Source organism: Giraffa tippelskirchi, chromosome 7 (assembly GCF_054371585.1).
Source record: "Giraffa tippelskirchi isolate mGirTip1 chromosome 7, T2T-mGirTip1v1.2.pri, whole genome shotgun sequence".
Taxonomy (NCBI): Eukaryota; Metazoa; Chordata; class Mammalia; order Artiodactyla; family Giraffidae; genus Giraffa; species Giraffa tippelskirchi.
In genome coordinates this window covers 97,408,731-97,430,246 of record NC_137281.1, presented here as the reverse complement: position 1 = coordinate 97,430,246, position 21,516 = coordinate 97,408,731, and the positions used below count along the sequence as shown (strand labels likewise).

The 21,516-nt window shown below is 40.9% G+C and overlaps 1 protein-coding gene across 1 annotated transcript in view; it reads left to right on the top strand.

Moving 5' to 3' along the window:
* RASGRP1 (RAS guanyl releasing protein 1) overlaps positions 1-21,516 on the top strand; it is a 776,793-nt gene that overhangs the window by 365,001 nt on the left and 390,276 nt on the right. Inside the window, exon 5 of the mRNA XM_081507137.1 lies at positions 1,449-1,533. The gene's annotated coding sequence lies outside the window, so the exon portion shown is untranslated. The remainder of the gene's footprint in view (positions 1-1,448; positions 1,534-21,516) is intronic.

The window sequence follows — 21,516 nt, the reverse complement described above, 5'->3', positions numbered from 1 at the left end:
TCACCAGAGCTATATGCTTTAGGGTTGCCTCATATTGGTATGCATGGGCCTTTCTGGAGTGGTGGGCCAACTACTGTGGGCACCCTGGTAGGCAGGGCTTGACCCTCTCCCATTTGGCTGCCAAGCCCTGCCTTGTGCAATGGCTGCTGTCCTGCTTGTGGGTGAGGCCAGGTCTGGCATGGCTGACTCTGCAGCCTGGGAGGTCTCAGAACTGGTGTTGGCCCACTCATGAGTGAGGCTGGATTCCAGGATAGCTGGCTGCCTGGCCCAGGGAATCCCAGGACTGGTACTGACCCATCACTGAGGGCATGCACCCTTGCCACTAAAAGGCTAGAGAGACAATTCCAAAATGGTGCTTGCCAGCATCGATGTCCTTTGGTAGAACAACTTCTAAAACTGACTTCCAGCAGTGTCTATGTCCCTACAGGGCATCCCAGTTGCCTCCTGCCTCTATGGAAGGTTCTCCAAAATCAGCCAATGGGTCTGAGGTAGGCTCCTTTCAAAGTACTGTCTCTGCACTGAGATTTGGAGCATGTGAGATTTTGCTCCTGTCCTTTAAGGGTGGAGTTTCCATTTCCTACAGTCCTCCAGCTCTCCTGTACATAAGCCACACTGGCCTTCAAAGTCTGAGAGTCTAGAAGCTCTGGGCAGGACTCCAGTGCTGGTGAGCCTGATGTGGAGCTCAGTCCCCTAGCTCTTTGATGAGAACCTCTACAACTGTGATTACCTGCTCAGTTTTGGGTTGCCTACTGAGGGGTATGGACCCTGACACTGTGCCTCTGCCCCACCTGTCCATCTCATTGTGGTCCTTCTTTTTATCTTTGGTTGTGGAAAATCTTTTCTGCTAGTCTTCAGATCATTCTCATAGAGAGTTGTTCTGTAAATAGTTGTAATTTTTCTGTGCCTGTGGGAGTTTAGGGTCTCTCTACTCTACCACTGTGGCTACACCTCAGGAACATTAAAAGTGCATTGCTATACACTTCTTTTTCTCTGTTTCTTTGTTTAATTCCTTCTGTGTATTTAAGTTGTTTTACGAAGTTATAGGTTGATCTTTCCTTATCAATTGACCTTTGCTATTATTGTTTATTCATAGATATAGTATTTCACTGGGAAATGGGAGCAAGTATAACCGTCATATGACTAGTTCATTTTTGAAGAGGGTATTAAAACCTAGAGTTAAATTGATTTGGTTAATAATACTTCTCTCTTTGATGAATAGCTATTTTTATCATTCTTAATTTTCTTGTCTATTAGTTAGGTCTTTTCAGTGATAACTTCTGTACCCTTGTGACTTATAATGATTTGCCTTCACCAAGGTAATATATAAGATTAATAAAATTGTTGATATTTTTCCGATTTACTGATACAAGTGCTGCAAATTTAGTTTCTCTGATGTCAAACTGTCAAAGAAACATCTGTACATCTCTGATTTGTGCTTTTTGTCACAGGATGCCAAAAGCCCATTGGACCAAAATAATATTAAAGATAGCCAAGGACAACATCTCTGAATGGGAGGCAAGATTCCTCAGAAAGGTACACTGTAATGTTTCTCTTTCATTCCTGCGCCTCATCGTGAGGTATGGGTGGACTGTTTACATGGTTGAAGAGAATTACGAATGTCAGTGGGAGGAGGCATTAATTTCTGGTGACATGAATATCGACTCATAGGCATCATGACTTCACTATTACCTCTGTGTTCCTGCCACAGCCCTGTGAATAGTCAATGACCCATGGTGACTCAAATCATTCCTATCTAATAGAAAGCTTGGTGATGTTTTAGAAGCAACCTTAGTGTCCAGTTGACCCACTCAGTGAAGTACTGGGTCAGGCTGGGTTCAAATGAGAGTGCAATATCCTAGGAGTCAATATTGGGCTTGGGGACAGAGCATTGTTGTGTCAGAAATTCATGCTTGAAGATTAGGAAATGATTCAGGAGTCAGGGAACCCAGCAGCATCCAGGTACATAGCCAAGAAGATGGAATCTGGTAGCACAGAAGGGTGCAAAGTTCCCAAAGAATGATACTTATTTTTCACTCTGTTGATAATTTCCATTCCCACATTCATGAGATGAAAGTTGCTAAGATGCTTGAACAAGGATTGTGAAATGGCAATGAGAGGATGTTTCCTTTGGTTTTTAATTTTATTAAATGTTGCTAACAGTGTGCTCTCTTGAACAAGATTTAAAGCATGCATGATTTGTCCTGATGGACTGAGCATAAAACGGTCATGGAGTAACTCTGGCCTAAGTGAATGCGTATTAGGCTGCAGGTGCTTTGTATTGTACATCCAGAGCCAAATGAGTGACACTGTCATACAGTGATTGTAGCCCCAGAGGTTGATTCCACAGTTTATTTTTTTGACAGTATAGTAGTAACTTGGGTCATCCTATAAGAATTTGATTTTTGGTCTTCCCACCCAACAATTCTGCTGTATAACAGATCACTACTGAATCCCAAGATGATACTCTTACCCTGCCACCCTCTGAGCTATTTACTTAGTAACTAGAATGAGTTTGCTCTGATCCATCCATAGCAAACACCCTAGGCAAAAATCATGCTATCAGTATGCCCCTACCTGGTGCCTTTGTGGTTCATCTCTCATCTTCTGACACCTTCTTCAGGAAGTGTCTTTATGTTGTCCTTCCTGCACACAGGTTTTCCTACCACTAGGTTACACTCAAGGTTTTAATTTTGACTTCTAAGACTTCTCCCATCAAATTGTATTTATTTAGTTTTCACTTCTTTTGTGGTCTTCTTCAAAGACAAGTAATGGAGAAGAGTGAAGTTCCATGCAGGAACTGAACATATGACTTTGGACTCATCTGCACAGCTTTCTAACCTGCTAAGCTAGAAGGCTCTAAGTCCAATACAAACACCTTGTCCTTATGTACTCCAGCCCTCATTGCCAGAGGTGGTGATTGCTGTGCTGTGTTTAAAATAAAGGAAGGAAACCTTAAGCCAAATAAATTGAAAATAAATATTATTTTTCTCTAAGACTCACTAGTGTGAAAAATCTCCTTTCAAGGAACAAACTTTGTTATTAGTTCTTAATGTGCCAAAAAGTCAGCAATGATAGCCCCTACTTTATACCTCCCCTAAAAGAAATAAGTGGATGCCTTTTCTCATATTGTAAGCTTGGCATTATTTAGAGTTCTTCTAAACTTCCAGCATTCTAGGGTTCAAAGATATGTTTCCTGCTCAAAAATATATTTGGTTTTGTAAATCTTTTCGATGGCTTTGTTTTTATAAATAAAAGTTTTAGAAATTACTCTTTTCAAACTATTTGGGAGAAGAGAATGGACAAACCAAAAGTAGGCTGGCAATGGAATACTTCCCATGGAAGAGATATTCTTTCTCTCTCTTTATTTGGTGAGACTTTCTTCCTTATTATCATTTTTTCTTAGCAGTTAAAGTTGGGTACTAGAAGATTCCCTGGAGAAGGAAATGCAACCCACTCCAGTATTCTTGCCTGGAGAATCCCATAGACAGATGAGCCTGGCAGGCTACCATCCATGGGGCTGCAAAAGAGTAGGACACGACTGAGCAACTAAACAATAGCAGCAACAACTAGCTTTCTATTGTAATTACTTCGACTATCATGTGAGGGAAGTACCCTTAGCTGGCCATCTCTCCAGCTGTATCTTACAGATTTCATAAACATTTCTTTAAAAAATACCATAGGAAGATTATTCCCTAATGCAAACCTGTCCAGCTTGCCTGTTAGGACTATCTGTATCATTCATCACGGTGTTCTCCATCACAGCGTCTGTTAGCACCTTGGGAGACAGAGGTCAAAATGTTTCCTTAGGGAGGTTTGTCACCTCAAATCATTGGAAATCTATGAATTTCCTCCTTTCCAGACATACTACTAAATTTCTCCATATATCCTAATTGTTCCAGTTCTTTTTCCTTCCAGGTGACTTTATAAAGTCAGGAATTCATTAACTTTGAAAGTTCTTTGAGAGTGTAGATTATGAGACAGGTACTTCTGCTTTATTTGAGAAAAGGGTAGTTTCTATGTTTTTGTTTAGTATAATCCGTTCCTGACAGTAAAAGTTACATCTTGTATTTGTACATTAAAGAAGGAAGAAACCTCTCACCACCCCAAAACAACTACAGGTCATCAGGACTGTGTGTGTGTGTGTGTGTGTGTGTGTGTGTGTGTGTGTGTACGTGCACACGCATGTGCATATATATTCAAAGACATCCTGAAAATGATTTTTCAAAATTTATTTATTGATTTATCTTTATTTTTGGCTGTGCTGAATCTTCATTGATGCTCGCAGTCTTTCTCTAGCTGTGGTGAGCCGGGGCTTCTCTCTAGTTGCAGTGTGCAGACTTCTCATTGCGGTGGCTTCTCTTGTTGCATAGCACAGGCTTCTGTAGTTGTGGCACTTGGTCTCAGTAGTTGTGGCTCACAGGCTGTAGGGCACGTGCTCTAGAGCACAGGCTCAGTAGTTGTGGCACAAGGGCTTAGTTCCTTGCCCTGCAGCATGTGGAATCTTCCCAGACCAAGGATCAAACCTGTGTCCACTGCATTGGCAGGCAGACTCTTAACTACTGGTGCAAGAGGGAAGTCTTAAAAATGTAATTTTCTTGACAACTTAGATGAAATGGATAAAAATCTTAGAAAGCACAAACTATAAAATGTTTTTATTGAATTATAGTTGGTTTATAATGTTCTGTTAATTACTGTTGTATAGTGAACTGATTCAAATATATATACATTCTTTTTAAAATATTATTTTCAATTATGATTTATCATAGGACATTGAATATAATTCTGTGTGCTGTACAGTGGAACCTTGTTGTATATCCATTCTATACACAAAAACTTACATCTGCTAGTCCCAGCTTCCTACTCCAACCCTCCCCAACACCCTTGCCATTGGCAACCATGAGTCTGTTCCCTATGTCCATGATTCTATTTCTGTTTCATAGATAGGTTCATTTGTGTTATATTTTATATTCTACATATAAAAGTTATCATATGGTATTTGTCTTTCTGACTTACTTTACATAGTATTATAATCTCTTGTTGCATCCATGTTGTTGTGAATGGCATTATTTCATCTCTTATGGCTGAGTAATAGTACATCGTATATATATTACATCTTCTCTATTATTCATCTGTTGATGGACATATTTTGGTGTTTCCATGCCTTGGCTATTACAAATAGTGCTGCTATGTACATAGGTGCACATGTATCTTTTCTAAGTTATGTCTTTTTTCTTGATATACGTCCAGGAGTGGGATTGCTGTATCATATGGTAACTCTATTTTTAATTTCTTAAGGAATCTCTATATTGTTTGATAGCAAAACAATGGTAATAAGTGCACGACTTTAGATAGATATAAATTGTGATTTATCTACCTGATTGAAAGCCAAGCACCAGACAAGAATTATTTAGTAACATTAAAAATGTTTATAATTTCTTGCTAATAACATGAAAGTCGCTCAGTCATGTCCGACTCTTTGCATCCCCATGGACTATAGAGTCCATGGAATTTTCCAGGCCAGAATACTGGACTGAGTAGCCTTTCCCTTCTCCAGGGGATCTTCGCAACCCAGGGAATCGAACCCAGTTCTCCCATATTGCAGGCAGATTCTTTTCCAGCTGAGCCGCAAGGGAAGCCCAAGAATACTGGAGTAGGTAACCTATCCCTTCTCCAGGGGGTCTTCCCAACCTAGGAATTGAACTGGGGTCTCCTGCATTACAGGCAGATTCTTTACCAACTGAGCTATGAAGGAAGCCCCAATAATATAGTAAATGTAAACAATATGGATCCATGTTTTTATTGTACTTTTTATTGTTTTTATATATACTTTATTGTACATACAGATGAACATGTAGGAAACGAAGAATGAAAATGCCTCAATATCAATTATTTCTATATGGTATAAACATAGATGACATCATTTTCTTCTTTATACTTTTCTTCATTTTTCTGTTTTGTTTCCTGTACTGTACATGAAAATAGCTTTTAAAATAAAGGGGGAAAATATTTAAAAGGTATTTTAAAATAAACATAAGAACATATATAACAGTGATTATATTGAAATGATATACCATATTAAGTTAATGATGTACAAATAGGAATTAAGGGAAAGAGACTAAAATGTTTCTAAAGTTTTGAAGCTGGAAGTCTAAAAATATGGTGATACCCTTGATGTATAAAGGTGCAGGAGGAAGACAGCATGAGGAAAAATTGAAGAGTTCTACCTTAGACTTGCTGGGTTTCCATGACAGTGTACTGTTCATGTATACAAAAGTCATTTGGAAATGTGTGACTGGAATTGAAAGTGAGAGATAATGGACACAGAAAGTCACATGAAGTAAAATATGAAAATTCTGAGAATAGCTGATTCCACAAGGAGATCTATATCAAGAGAGCAAATCTCAGGCTTACTCCTTAGGAAACACTCCCACTGGAGGGATGGAAAGAGCATCTAGAAAAGGAGACAGAGCTGAGAAAGGAAACTCTGAGCTGCACAGACCGAGTTATTCATCTTGAGGATGATGGAGACAGGGAGGTTTTCATTGAGCCTGTGGATCTTCTGCCATGGTCAGGAATGTGACTTTATTTCTGCTTTCATTCTTCTGAGTAGGAGTAAATGCCAGAGTTCCCCTGTCACCTTTCATCCTAGAGATCCCCACTTAGACTTGGCTACAACCAGTTCTACAACCTACAGGTACGTATCCTCCAAATGCAGAATGCCAAAGGAGCATTTGGAGATAGGGTCCAGGAGAATTCGAGAATTAGGTGGCGCCAGGGCAATAAAGTTCTCTCTTTAGAGAGGGGAAAAAGCAGTACTCCCATCTCCTGGCACCCCAACAGAAGGAGAAAGATTTCTCAACTACTAGGGTCTAATTCTGGAGAGAAAATGACGAAAATGAAGAAAAGAATCTAAATAATTGCAGAGCAAGAATGAGTTTCCCATTACTTAGAAAAACATGAAAGAAAGACGATCTGTTCCTTGAAGACCCTAGTCAGAGACACCATCTGAATTCTGCTGCAGGACTGTGGTGGGAGAGATGAGAACTTCCCCTTTTTGTGGAACATACATCGACAGGAACTGCAAGTATGGCTGATCTCTATCAACTTGCCAAGGCCAAGTCCATGCTACTCCAAGGGCTGGACCTGAGAGACCAGCGACTCCTGTAAGCCTGAGGTCAGCTGGGGAGCTCTCCTTTCAACACAGATTTGTTATTGTCTTTGTTATTTCCTTCCCCCATTAAAGATGAAAGGGTCAAACAAGGGCTTTTCTCTTTTTTTTAAGGAAGTTAGGCCAAGATCAGGCTCTATGAAAGAGAAAGATACGGAGTCAAAGGTTCAGAAAAGTTAAAAAAAAAAAAAAAAAAAACGAGCTAAAGAAAGAAAAATATAGATCCAGAACAGAAAACAAATCTCAACATTTCTCCAATTTAGTAAAGAAAATTTTCTTTGCTGTAAAACATGTGCCTTCCCCAAAGATGACAACAAACCATGTCTGCTTGGGTATATTGTGATTGGCTTTCCTGGGGACAGAGCAGAAGAGTCAGAGGTCAACCCCATGGATACCACTTAGGAAAGTTGGAGGCAAACCAAAAAGCCTCAGTGGTAATAATTGGAGCAGCAGCCTTTTTAGGAAAGGAGGGCTTATGCATTTTTCCCTTAAATGTAAAATGAAAAACAAATAATAAAAATGAAAAAAAAATTATTTTTTAAACTACAGTTGCTCTTGGAAATGAGTAACAAGGACATTTTGTTCATTGCTGTGGGCTTAAATTTAAGGCACCAAGAGTGTAATTGGGAGTTTGTTATCATTTGGAAAGATCTTTCTCTTTAAAAGCACAGGCATCTACTAGCAGAAGGTTGGTGTCAAGCAAACAGCCAAGCCAAATAGCAGTTGCTTACTGTTTGGCATGCAGGTGGTAGGGCCATCAAACCATTTTTCAGAGAAGTCCAGTCCCCTGCAGAATGCCTGGAAGGGGGAAAGGGAGCAGGAGTTTGGAAGGAAGGGTGGCAGGTCCATCACGGAGCCATGGAAAGAATGTTAGTACATGTACTGGCATGGGGATGGATGGAGAAGTTTTACAACTTTTACATATAAATTAAAAAGGCAAATATTTCTTAAGCAGACATTGATAATGGAGGGCAGAGAAGCCTGGCATGCTACAGTCCATGGGGTTTGCTACAGTCCTGGCAGAATTGGATATGACCGAGCAACTGAATCACAACAACAACAGACACTGATACAGGAAATGACTTACAACCATAATAATGAGTGGTATTTATTAAGTACTTGGTATGTACCAGATAAAGTGATAAGTACTTTAAATGTCATATTGAATTCTCAAAACAACTCAGTATTATTGATGGAAATTCGGATTCTTAGTGAAATGGAGCAACTTGTCCACATCACATCACCAGAGGCAGAACTCACAATTAAACCTACATCAGTCTGACTTCAGTACCACACTTTTAAAAATCAATGCCTCTTCCCCACCACATTCTCAACTGAAATGAAGGGGTCTTGTTTGTCTCAATCTTGTTTATATATTTTGAGATACAGTAAAAGTTGCTTCCTATCCCTTTTCTTTTTAGAATTCACCTAGAAGAAGAGAATTCAGTCAAAACTGTTGAGCCAGGCTCCCCTGGCTGAGCGAGAGACAGTCTGAAAGTTTCTGCTTCTTTTGAGTTGTATTTGTGTTGTTTTTTCTCACCATCAACAGTTAAGGCAAAAACGATTAAGTATATTTCAGGATATGTGGTTTCAGTGGACACTCCTAAAGCAAGCAAGAGAAGGGACTGTAAATAAAGCAAACACACAGATGGTAAGAAGCACTGGTCCTTTCCCTACTACTCAGTGAATCCCCACCTCCCAGGTGCTCTCCTCACTTCCTCCAGGTACATCCCAATTTTCACCTGCAGTGGCTGCAGAGACAAGCTGAAAACATGTCCCACAAGAGTGTTTTCTCCTTCTTTCTCTGCTTCTTCATCTCTAAGAGAAGATTCATTGACAAAGTATATCTGTGTGTGTGTGTGTGTGTGTGTGTATGTGTGTGTCTATCTGTGTATATATGTGTGTGTGTTACCCCCTGCTGCATGCTGCTGCTTTTCCTGTTTGTGGGCCTTTCCTAGAATGAGTTAAGACTGAGAACTGAAAATTTAGGACTAAAGCTACTTCCCAACACCAGTTTCACAACAACAGTTATGACGGTGATTGATGTCTCTTGTCTGTCTCTTGAAACATTTGGGAACATTCAGTTCCTTGCCCACAATCCCACAGTTAGTGAGAGACACATGTCTCACACATGGGGCTAGCTAATCCTAATGCCTGAGCTCTTAAACACGACTCATATTGGTCTCAAAATGTTGATGGCAAAGGAGGAAATCAACACAGCATCAAAAGCAGAGAGAATCCCTGTATCCATGAAAAATGGGAAGATGAACTGTCTCCCTTGCTCCATGTCCTGTATGACCTGTAGCAGCTCCTGTGTCTTCCACCTGATGCTCCTCATTGGGGTTCTAGTGGCTCCCTGCTCCCTTTGTCCTTTCATACTGGGGAGCAAATGCTCCCCACCCTTCATGGTCCCCTATGGCTTCCCTGCATTCTGTCCACACCTTTGAGCATTGTCTCTTCATTAAACTCTCCCATGTTCATTTGTTTATTGCCAGTCCCCTACCTGATTCCCACTCCAGTACTCTTGCCTGGAAAATCCCATGGATGGAGGAGCCTGGTGGGCTGCAGTCCATGGGGTCGCTAAGAGTCAGACATGACTGAGCAGCTTCACTTTCACTTTTCACTTTCATGCATTGGAGAAGGAAATGGCAACCCACTCCAGTGTTCTTGCCTGGAGAATCCCAGGGACAGGGGTGCCTGGTGGGCGGCCGTCTATGTGGTTGCACAGGGTCGGACACAACTGAAGCGACTTAGCAGCAGCAGCAGCAGCTACCTGATTCACTTTTACAACATTACGTTAAAAATAGAAAACTATATTACATCTATATTCTGACAGTCAAGAAATTTCATATGGGGAATCTGGAGAAGGGAATGGCAATCCACTCCAGTATTCTCACCTGGAGAATCCCATGGGGAGAGGAGGCTGGCGGGCTACAGTCTGTGGGGTCTCAAAGAGCTGGACATGACTGAGCAACTAACTCTACTACAATAAATTCTTCCCTCCCATTCATTTAATCCTCCCTTCCACACACTGCCTTTCCCTCTCAGATTCCTTATACTCCAGACTTCACACTCGTACCTTTCTGCTCAGCTCTGTGGCTTTGAATCCATGTGATGATGTTCCTCCATTCCCTGCCCACTCCCACCATGGTATACCACCTCTACCCCTTACCCCTAGAACTGCCCATGGAGCCATCTACATGAACTAATTTTGTTCACATCTCTGTCAGCTTCAGAGTGCTACCTTAGTGGGGATTATATTCTTTCAGTATTGATTTCATTTCCCCCTACTCCTACCAAATGATAATGATTCCATCCTTTAAATTCCAAATGAAATTTTACTTCATTTACAAAGCCTTTATTACAGAAACAGTTTCTATAAAACATTAGATTCTTTCACACAAACTTCAACACAATCAGATAATCTTCTCCAACAATTCATGCATGTTCCAAATTTGTACACTTGAATGAGTTCTAAATGTGAATTCAAATATGTCCATTTACCTATATTATGCCATACACCATTATGTGAATTCAAATATGTCCATTTGAATTATGGACATAAATATGCCCTATACCATTATCTGTTCTTAAGATAGCAGTGTTTTTTATGTGGTACACTGTCACTGGCAATGGGTGCTTAGTATTGATTTAAGAGAAAAATATATGGTTCAAGTTTCATTTCTCTCTCCCATCTCTCTTTCTCTCTTTTTCTCTCTCCCTCTCCTTCTCTCTCTCTCCCTTCTCCCCTCAGATTCTCTTATTAAAAGTGAGTCCCTAAAAACTTGCTCTTACTAGGTTCAGTTTTCAATACATAGGTCATTCAAATGCTTATTCTATGTGTGAATTCAGCATGGAATGTGTAGTAACAAGAAAGAGAAATATACAGACTCTCCGTGCTTAGCATGGCAATGTATTGTGTGACTTGGGTAGGTATGTCTGGGAGTATCATATGGCAGTTACTCAACCCAGACACAGAAGAGCTTTGTATGGCACCCCTCACTGTCTAGCCCCCAGTAACAGACCTTCAACTGAGCTGGCTCTCATCAACTGCGAGAAGTTTCAGTCTAGTTCCTGAAATATTTTTTCAACTGCAAAATATTCATTTTTTTTCCAAAAAAAAATCAATTACTCCTTTATCCTCATCTCCAGTCCTACATCAGTTTTTGCCTCATGGGATGCAAGTTTACACCATGAATTTAATGATTCAGCTGCCCTGGTTCTCACAACACATGAGAGTGGATGCAATGCTTGCTTATAAATATATTTTCATGTCATAATTAGCTACCGTTAATTGTTTATAAATTCCTCAGCAACCTATGAAGGAGGCAGTATTATTATGCCCCATTTCATAAGTGTTAATAACAAGGCTTAGTATGTTGAAAAAATTTGCCTAAGTTCACACAGTTAATATGTGGGGATTTTGAATTTAAACTCAGGGCTATCTAATTCCAGATACCCAAGTTCTTTACCACCATGATACACTAGCACAGACCAGTGCTGGCTTTTTTAATTAAATGCAAAGCCAAGACAGTTCATCCCAAAAGTGCTCTTAAAACTCTTATTATTCTAAGAAAGTCACCAAGAAAGCCATACCACATAGCGATGGGGTGGATTCATGAGCCAAGGACAGTACTTGTATCACTTCATGACAAAGATAAGCAGAAAATTCTTAGAATACTTTGTAGACCTTTAGCCAGGAATAGCAAATCTGCCCTGTCTGCTTCATATCCAAAGAAGTGAGAGAGTGGCACTGCCTTTGGATTGTGCACCCAAGAAAATTCTCAGTAATAAGGATTTTCTATGATGGAGTCAATTTCAAACAATATCAGATGTTTAACCAAATATCTCACTTGTCAAGCTTTGTTGAAGAATTCTGTCAAGTTAAACTGGTCTGGCTGATAGACAAAGCCATCAAAGCCAGTGGGACCAGTCACTTGGAAATGACATTGGCTGGGAGGCTGCACATGAGTAAAGGCCATGACACATGTGACTGTTTGGATCACTGACCAGCCCTTGTGAGTTTTCTCTTCAAAGAACACAGCCACAGCCATGAGGAAAAGGACCCAAACACAACAGCCACAGGAGAATGTAAGTTGCCCTCAAACCTGGCTTCCTAACACCAGAGAACAGGAACCAGATCCCATCTATCTCATGTCACTCCAAAAAAAAAAAGGTTTTTTTGCAACTTGTGAGTTTCTTTCCTTTGCCTAGAGATGTGAGAGCACTATATTCAGAGGCTATGTGGTTAATCCCCCCGGCACTTCCCATTTTGCACAAATGTGGCTATGGATTCCTCTAAAATACCAGTTGGAACCATGTGCTTTATCATGACAACTTGGGGGAATGGCAAATATAGCTATCAGGTGGTCCTAAATCTTTACCCTAGCTATTTATAAGTCAGCTGTTTTAACTTTCACTAAATAAAAAATTTAACCATGAGAAATACTTGGAAGGGACCAGTCACTATTACTCGCTTCCTGATAATGTGTATAATCATATGCATCCATTGTACATGAATGATGGTGCTCTGGATGAAGACATCCAGATTGTATGATGGAGCAAGGGAACCATCTCCACTCCATTACCTGGTGCTGTCTTGCTCCTCCAGGAGCCCTGGCCACAGTTCTGTGGTCAGGTTTTTACTCTAATATTGGAGTACCAGGCATGTTAGAGAGGAAGGTGATGTGGTTCCAGGCTGATGGTGCTGATAATACTTTGGGACCAGTGTGAGCCTATAATATGCTTGGAGAATACCTTGTGTGACTACCTTAGTTGTGACAGATGGTGGTTGTTGAACATTTTATCATTCCCAGTGAAATATTAACAAATATATTCTCCCCAGTGTTTAAGTTTTGGAAAGGAACCAGGCTCTGCAGAGAAAGAACCTTGAAAGGATGTTTTTGTAAGACAGCTCTCGTTACTGATTGCTATGGGCAAGGATAGCTCTTAGCACAACTTTCAAGAAGCAAGAACAGAGTGGTCCCAGGATTTGTTTCCTGCCCCTGAGAAGAAGAAGGTGGTCAGTGAGCCTTCCAAGAAACGAAGGAATCAGCTGGGAAAGAATCCTAGTGCTTGAAGGACTCCACCAGCATCCCCTAAAACTAATACATTATCTGCCAAAGAGCCTGACACATGCTGGTCCTTCAACAAACAGAAATTCCCTTTATTTCCTATACATTGAAAAAATAATGGAGGAGGTTCACATGATGATTTATACATGAAGTGCTTAGTAAGTTTTCATTGATCAACATACATCATGTGAGCACCTAGAGAGAAATAAATCCTAGATGAATATTGAAGGACCAAGGAAATAAAAGTAGCCATCTAAAAGTGAAAGTCAGTCATGTCTGACTCTTTGTGACCCCGTGGACTATACAGTCCATGGAATTCTCCAGGCCAGAATAGTGGAGTGGGTAGCTGTTCACTTATCCAGGGGATCTTCCCAACTCAGGGATCAAACCCAGGTCTCCTACATTGCAGACGGACCAGCTGAGCCACCAAGGAAGCCATCAGGGAAGCCCTGAGCCACCAAGGAAGTAGATGTTGTCTAAATAAATTAAATAAATAAATCTAAAAAGTTATCCCTATCTCCTTCCACTCTCATATTATCATGTGTACTTGTATAGCACCTATCACAATCTTAAATTATCTGTTTACTGTTCTATCCCAGAATCAAGAACAATGCCTATCTAGCATATAGTATGTGTTTAATAAATATATGTTGAATAAATACATACATATGTATAGTATGACTGAATATACATTAAATCACTCAATGAAAGTAAACTATTAAAGGTCCTTTGATACAATAGATAAGTTCAGAATATGAGTTGAAATGGCCTCTTTCAGGACTCAGCTAAGCCACACTCTGACTATGTAACCTTAAATAGGTCACTTGATGTCTCTGATTACTTTCATCTTACAAACTAACTGTAATACCTTTCTCACCAGATTGCTATAAAAATTAAACCAGTTAGTACACATGAAAGTAATGCATAAATCGTAGACACCATTAAAATGATGAATAAGCTATAGATACCGTGCAAATATTGAGACCTTTCGTAGTAGTAGTGCGTGCACCAAGTCATGTCCTGGGTGCACCAAGTCATGTCCTGGGTGCACCAAGTCATGTCCTGTGTGCACTTAGTCGTGTTGGACTCTTTGTGACCCCAGGGACCTACCAGGCTCCTCTGTCCATGGGATTTCCCATGCAAGATTACTGGAGAGAGTTGCCATTTTCTTCTCCACGGGATCTTCCTGACCCAGGGATTGAACCCACATCTCCTGCTGGCAGGTGAATTCTGTTACCACTGAGCCACTGGGGAAGTCCTATTAAGACTTTTAGAGTGAGATAATAAGATTATTATGCATTTAAGAGCCAGTTTTACCATGGCTTATAGCCTGGGAAGGAGACCCTCATTCTGACTTCTACTATTTCAAGTGGCCCTTTCAGTGTACTCCTTCCTGCTCTCAGAATGTATATGTGTTCTTCCTCCACCTACATGAGTGATGTGCACAAATAACAGTCTTAATATTTCTTTACCTCTTACGCATCCCTAAGACCCACCTCAGATGTTGCTGCCTCCCAGAAGCCTTTGCTGATGTTCTCCTGTGTGAACATCCTGTGTACATTGTACCTTAAGTAAGAGTTTCTCATCAGTAATCAGATAACAAGCTATGCATAGGTCTTTGCTTAATGATCTGGGACTGAACCATAAACTCCTTGAGAATTATGTCTTTCTTCTAATTATCACCTGTACTTAGAACAGTGTCTGATACAAAAAATTCAGTAACTATAGAATGAATTAATAATGCATGAATGAGTCTTATGCCAGCGTTTCCATTGATTGACATTGCAGAAAATCTCCTTACTCAGGTCAGTTAATAGTTAATCTTCTAAATACATTCTAAAGTCTGACTCACAGAACTTCAGGAATGTGTGTCCTTGAAGGGTTAGAAAAATGTCAAGCTGGGTATAACTGTTTATCTATTAAATGATATTTCCCTCCCTTAATTTTCCTTATATGTCTCTTGCAGCAATAAACAGGGTCTCTCTTCTTATTGTGACATGAACACAGCCTAGAACCACAAACTCCACACATTCTTCTTACTGAGGCAATGGTACATGTTTTCCAAATGGAAAAAAAAAAATAGATGCAAGATGTAGAAGTCATCAGCAGTTTTTTCTAAGGTCCAAAAATCCCTGGAGAAATTAACATTTGCAAAATCACTTTGAACTCTGGCATCCAACAGCTCTTTGAAAGTTCCATACAATGAAAAGTTCCAGTCCCATAAAAGCAGAAGTACCTTTCTGGGCTCATGTCGTATCAGAACGCAATAAGGTTCATAAATGTCTCTGTGCAGTTTTAGTGTAATAAAGTTCAGCCATAAAACATTTAATATGTGACAGGCTTCTCAACCCATTGAAGCCCTGACTGTGTTTAACAGGGCTCCCTTGACAGCATACTTCATCAGCAACAAGAAGAAACATAAAACAGAGCAAGAAAATTCTATAAATATCTGCAAAACAACCATCAAAGGCTTTCTTACTCTTTTACAGATCAGGCTGAGGCAAGCTGACTTTCACCATCACTCCACCCAGTGTACTTTCATAGAAAGCATGTTACTTCTGTCCCCAAGGAGCATGTAAAATCCAATTTTTATTTGGATTTGTCATTCAGCAAGTGGTAGATACTCTTCAAGAGCTTCAGCAGTAGCCTTCCCTACAAAATAACCTTTTCTTCCCTTTGGAAACCAAAGAAACAGGTTTTTTCCACCTATCCCCACCTGTCTGTATACCTCCCCTTCAACTCAGACCCAGTCCACCGCTAAGCCACTGCACCCTGGCTGGAGCAATTACATTAACAAAGGTCAGTGTGTAATTCTAGTTCACAAGTTAGGCCTGCAGGCTCAAGGGTATCTCTTTCCTAGAAATGACCACATCGGTCACCAAGGGGATTCCCTGTTTATTAATGCTTCTCCCAGACTAACAGAACTGTATCCACAGGGTTTAAAGGAAAACTCCAGAGTTACACCCAAATTGCACTTCCTCTCTTTATTCAGCTTTCTCCTGAAATGTCTTCATCACGTACAGCCATTTCCTGACCACCCTGATTAAAATAGCCCCCCCAATCTCTCTATATCCTCTTCCTGTATTTTATCTTTTTTATAAAGATATCACCCCTTGTCATATAGCTGTATGTCTCTCCTCACTGGGATGTAAGCCTCCTGAGGCCAGGGACTTTGTTTTACCCACACGTTGTTGTGTTCTCAGGGGTTAAAATTATTAATATTTCTAACACCTGACTGATGCTTAAGACATACACATAGACTTTAGTGTGAACGATAGATGGTTGGATGAAAAAGACAGGAAGCTGTGGACAAATGATCTAAGGGAAGGCTCAGGGAACCCATATTGTAGTCAGCCCATTTTGAAACACAACATACAATCACAAGCTTCTCTGTGGTTGTTCCTGTTGGTCCCCCTGCCCATGATGTCCTACTCTCTGAAGAGGGTCTTGTCCTTAAACAACCAGTGCCAGTTTTACTTTCTCTCTGGAGCTGCTTCAGCCCTCACAAGGCAGAATCAATCCTCTTTTCCTCTGTGTTTCAAGTGCAAGCTATATTTCCTCCTTCCCCATTTGCCTCCTCTGTGTTTTCTAAATGCGTGGCCAGGCAGTCACACACAGATGTTGATTGTCTGAGGTTCAGTTCAGTTCAGTCACTCAGTCGTGTCCAACTCTTTGCGACCCCATGGACTGCAGTACGCCAGGCCTCCCTGTCCATCACCAACTCCCGGAGTTTACCCAAACTCAAGTCCATCGAGTCGGTGATGTCATCCAACCATTTCATCCTCTGTCGCCCCCTTCTCCTCCCACCTTCAGTCATTCCCAGCATCAGGATCTTTTCAAATGAATCAGTTATTTGCATTAGGTGGCCAAAGTATTGGAGTTTCAGCTTCAGTCCTTTCAATGAATATTCAGGACTGATTTCCTTTAGGATGAACTGGTTGGATCTCCTTGCTGTCCAAGGGATTCTGATTGTCTGAGGAACCTAGGATATATCTGGGGGCAAAGTAGTTAAACATTCCTAATTTCATTAGAATTCTAATAAATGTGTTTTAAATACTTGCTTTGGAAAATGAATTTTCTTCAGTGATATCTGTCAGTCTTCCCATCCATGAGCCTCAGTGTTTCACTCCCTGCACTACATTTCCCAAGAAGGGAGTTGTTTATTGAATGAACAGCAAGAAAAACGAGGCTTCCTTTTCAGGGGCTTCTGCACCTAAGTGCCATCGCTGAGGTTAGACTAAGAAATACAGATTTTAGTTCACCAAAAAATTAAATAAGTATTAATAAATAAGAGGAAGGAGAGCAATCAAAGAATTCCTTAAGAACAGAGTGAGGTCAGGACCATAAAACTCTCCCACAATTTCAGGGCCACAAGAGGATTCTGAGGTAGACGGCCTTGATCTGCTGCTCATTCTAGCACTGTCCCTCCACTGTGGAAACAAGCATCATGGCTGGTCCCACAACAGCTGTGGAAATTGGCCTGAGAATTTTCTACATCATGTGGGTATGAGACAGAAAAACTCACTCCTTAGTAATGGCAACTAGTAGTTAATTCATGTTGTCACTTAGTTTGATATGGAGCTTTTTTCATAAAGAAGAAAACCTCAAAGGAAGAGGTTTTTTTTTTTTTATTTTGGTCTGCAGTATTTGAAAGCCAATGGAACTCAACATTATCCAAGAGATTAGGAAATCAAATCTCTCTCCCATGACATCTATACATCATGGCTCGTTCTTTTCATCACTGACATCCCCTTCCCCTGTCATTAAACTGTCAATACTCATTAAATCTCAAATCAGAACAGATTGTGCATCAAGCAAAAGTGGACTCACAAAACAAAAAGTGAAGTTTGAAATCAGAACTGTCCCATAAAATATAGGAAGACAGGCACCCTAACAATAAAAGAATGATCAATCTTATAACCGGCTCTGCTGGGGAATATGAGGAACAGGATTAATGCTTTACCCTGCATCTACCTCCACATCCATTAAAAAGGTGATGCGCTAGTTTCTAAATATTCAAGCAGACATAAACTAAATAAAATAACAAGATTTTAGGACTAGAAGGGATATTAACTCGGCCATCCTTCCAACTAGAGCTTTCATCTTCCTTCTGAGTGAATACCCAGCTTCTTCTTAAACATCTGCAGTAGAGTTACCCTTTGTTCATTTATCTTCAAACATCTTCTGATATGCCCTGAGGACATTTCATAGCTGATGTTCAGAATCTGCAATGACATATACTGTTGAAAAAAACGAAGGAAAGAAGGAAATTTTAAAAGTCTGATTTCCAAATGTTTCTTGAAAAGAGAAGCAGGCAGCGAGACTGAATGGTACACAGCACTGACAAGGTGGGGGCTGTACAAGAAGCTGGAATCAGGATGGCCATACACAGCGCCCCCTGCTCTGTCTCATAATCAGAAGGAGAATTCACTAAGGGTTAATGCAATCTGTGTAATGTTCTCAGAGGAGGAAAGGAATAACTTTCCCCCTGTTTTTCAAGCTATTTACCTTCATGTCCACTGGAACCTTTTAAATAACATTGCTTGAAAGTCCAGTCTGTAAGCTTCCCTTGGCTCCAAGAATCGTTAAAGAATTTATAAGCTGTTTTTTCTCTTATCCCAGGAGCTACTGCCAGGGGAAGCAAAATCCAGACGTTTGCAACTCAACACCAGTGAGTGCCTGGCTAATCTGATCAGTGAGGAGGCAGCAGTCACAGTCACCTCTGACAGGGGGACTCTGACAGGTGTCGATATTCTGCTCTAGCCATTGCTACTTCAGGGCACTCTCCCAGCCCTTTTCCATCATGGTGGGGCTCTGGGCTTTAGAGACTTCCAGGCCCAGGTACCAGTCCAGACAAAGCTGACTTCTCGTGTCTGCCCAGGACCTCTCTGGAGAGCTCCAGAGTACAGACTGTCTTGGGAGGCTTCTGATATTTCCTGCCAGTGACGTCCAAGTGATGATGCCAATGGTGTGCAATGTCCACCTGAGGTCCTCAGGGTAGTATATAACCTTGTTGATGCAGTTCAAACAAACGTCCCAGTTTAATCATCTACTGCTAGTGGTGGCATTTGGGATCTCATAAATCCTGGGGGAAAAAAAAAGCTTTTTCTGCATGAACTCCTCAGAGAGTTTCCAACAACAGAACTTCAGCCAGGTCAATGCAAAGCCAAAGAATTCTCTTTAGTCACCTGCTTGTGATGACAAACCTGAGGAATACCAAGTCTCACGCAATGTTCAGTTGCTGCAATTACAACACAGTGCAGGCAGTCATTTGTGCTTGAGGGTCATCCTACTCCCTACCCTCCTGACCTTCAGGAAGGGAAGAGTTTCTCAGTGATGGCAGAAAGGGCACAGGCCACAATGGCTGCAGGCCTACAATCTTTTAGGTTCTTGTATTCCTTTTATATTTTTAATTTTTCTTTTTTCTTTTCCTCACCTAAAGTTTGTCTAAGGATTCATGTGTAAAGTAAGGACTTCTTGGAAGCTTAGAAATTAAAATAAGGCAGTATTCTCTACTCCTCTCCCTGACAAAAAAATAAAAGCGTGTGCATTAAAGTATGTATACACATGTACACACACACACAATCGATTGGCTTGCATCAGCTCTCTGATTTTCACCAGCCCTTTGCCTGATTGGTAGTCTTCATGAGGAGGCAAAAGATTGGATTCCTCAGCTGTAAGAACAACAATCCAGCTACAAGATTGTTAAACCAATTTATTTTATTTAGTAGGAAGGAAGAAGTGGTTAAAATGGCTCATTTAGTTATTTCACTAACACACAGTCAAGAGCTTACAGGGGGCTGGGCATGTTTCAAGAAAAGTCAACGTTCAGAAAACTAAGATCATGGCGTCTGGTCCCATCACTCCATGGGAAATAGATGGGGAAACAGTGGAAACAGTGTCAGACTTTATTTTTTTGGGCTCCAGAATCACTGCTGATGGTGACTGCAGCCATGAAATTAAAAGACACTTACTCCTTGGAAGGAAGGTTATGGCCAACCTAGATAGCATACTTAAAAGCAGAGACATTACTTTGCCAACAGAAGTCCGTCTAGTCAAGGCTATGGTTTTTCCAGTGGTCATGTATGGATGTGAGAGTTGGACGGTGAAGAAAGCTGAGCGCTGCAGAATTGATGCTTTTGAACTGTGGTGTTGGAGAAGACTCTTGAGAGTCCCTTGGACTGCAAGGAGATCCAATCAATCCATCCTAAGAGAGATCAATCCTGCGTGTTCATTGGAAGGTCTGATGTTGAAGCTGAAACTCCAATACTTTGGCCACCTCATGCAAAGGGTTGACTCATTGGAAAAGACCCTAATGCTGGGTAGGATTGGGGGTGGGAGGAGAAGGGGACGACAGAGGATGAGATGGTTGGATGGCATCACCGACTCGATGAACATGGGTTTGGGTAGACTCCGGGAGTTGGTGATGGACAGAGAGGCCTAGCGTGCTGCAGTTCATGGGATCACAAAGAGTCGGACACAACTGAGCGACTGAACTGAACTGATCTAAATATTCCTCAAGGACTAACACCCCATCTTTGTACAAGAAAGTTGTAATGCACTGTAGCTGTCATGATGTAAATGTCCCATGCCATAAAGACCAACAGGTCCCCAAACCTTGGACATTTACCAAGGGCTGTTATGGGCTGTTCTCTACCTGCTTCATGTATATTCATCTTGTCAAAGAAATTGCACAGCTGGGCTGAAAGTAGGAGCATTCTTCTGCTGTTCTATTTCTAGCAGTGAAATATGACAGTGACATATATTAATATCATCCTCCATCAGCCATATTAGGGGCTCAGTAAAGGAAAACCCCATCTGTGAAGGGCACATGGCTCTCTGAGATGGATTAAATGCATTCCTAGCTAGAAGAGTATGTTAACATGTAGAATCACAACCAAGAGCTAAAAGAGAAATGAGAGTAGGTACTAATGATGTGGTAGCTTAAATAGTTAGCTTATTGACACTCTTTTGTTTCTATGATTATCCTAAAAAAGGGTCTTCATCCTCTGCCATGTTCATCAAAACTCATTTCCTTTTCCTCCTGGACATACAGTAAACTGTATTTTCCAGTCTCCCTTGTAGTTACGTGTGGCCACGTGATGGAATTTTAACCAGTGGAGTGTTGGCAGAAGTGATGTGTACCACTTACAGACGCAGCTGATAAAACCCTCCCAGTTACAGCCCTCTAGTTCTTTCCCCAGTCATCAGAAGAATAGAGAAGATCCTATGGATGTCAAAGAGATTGGCATCCAGAGACAGGAGGAACCTAGG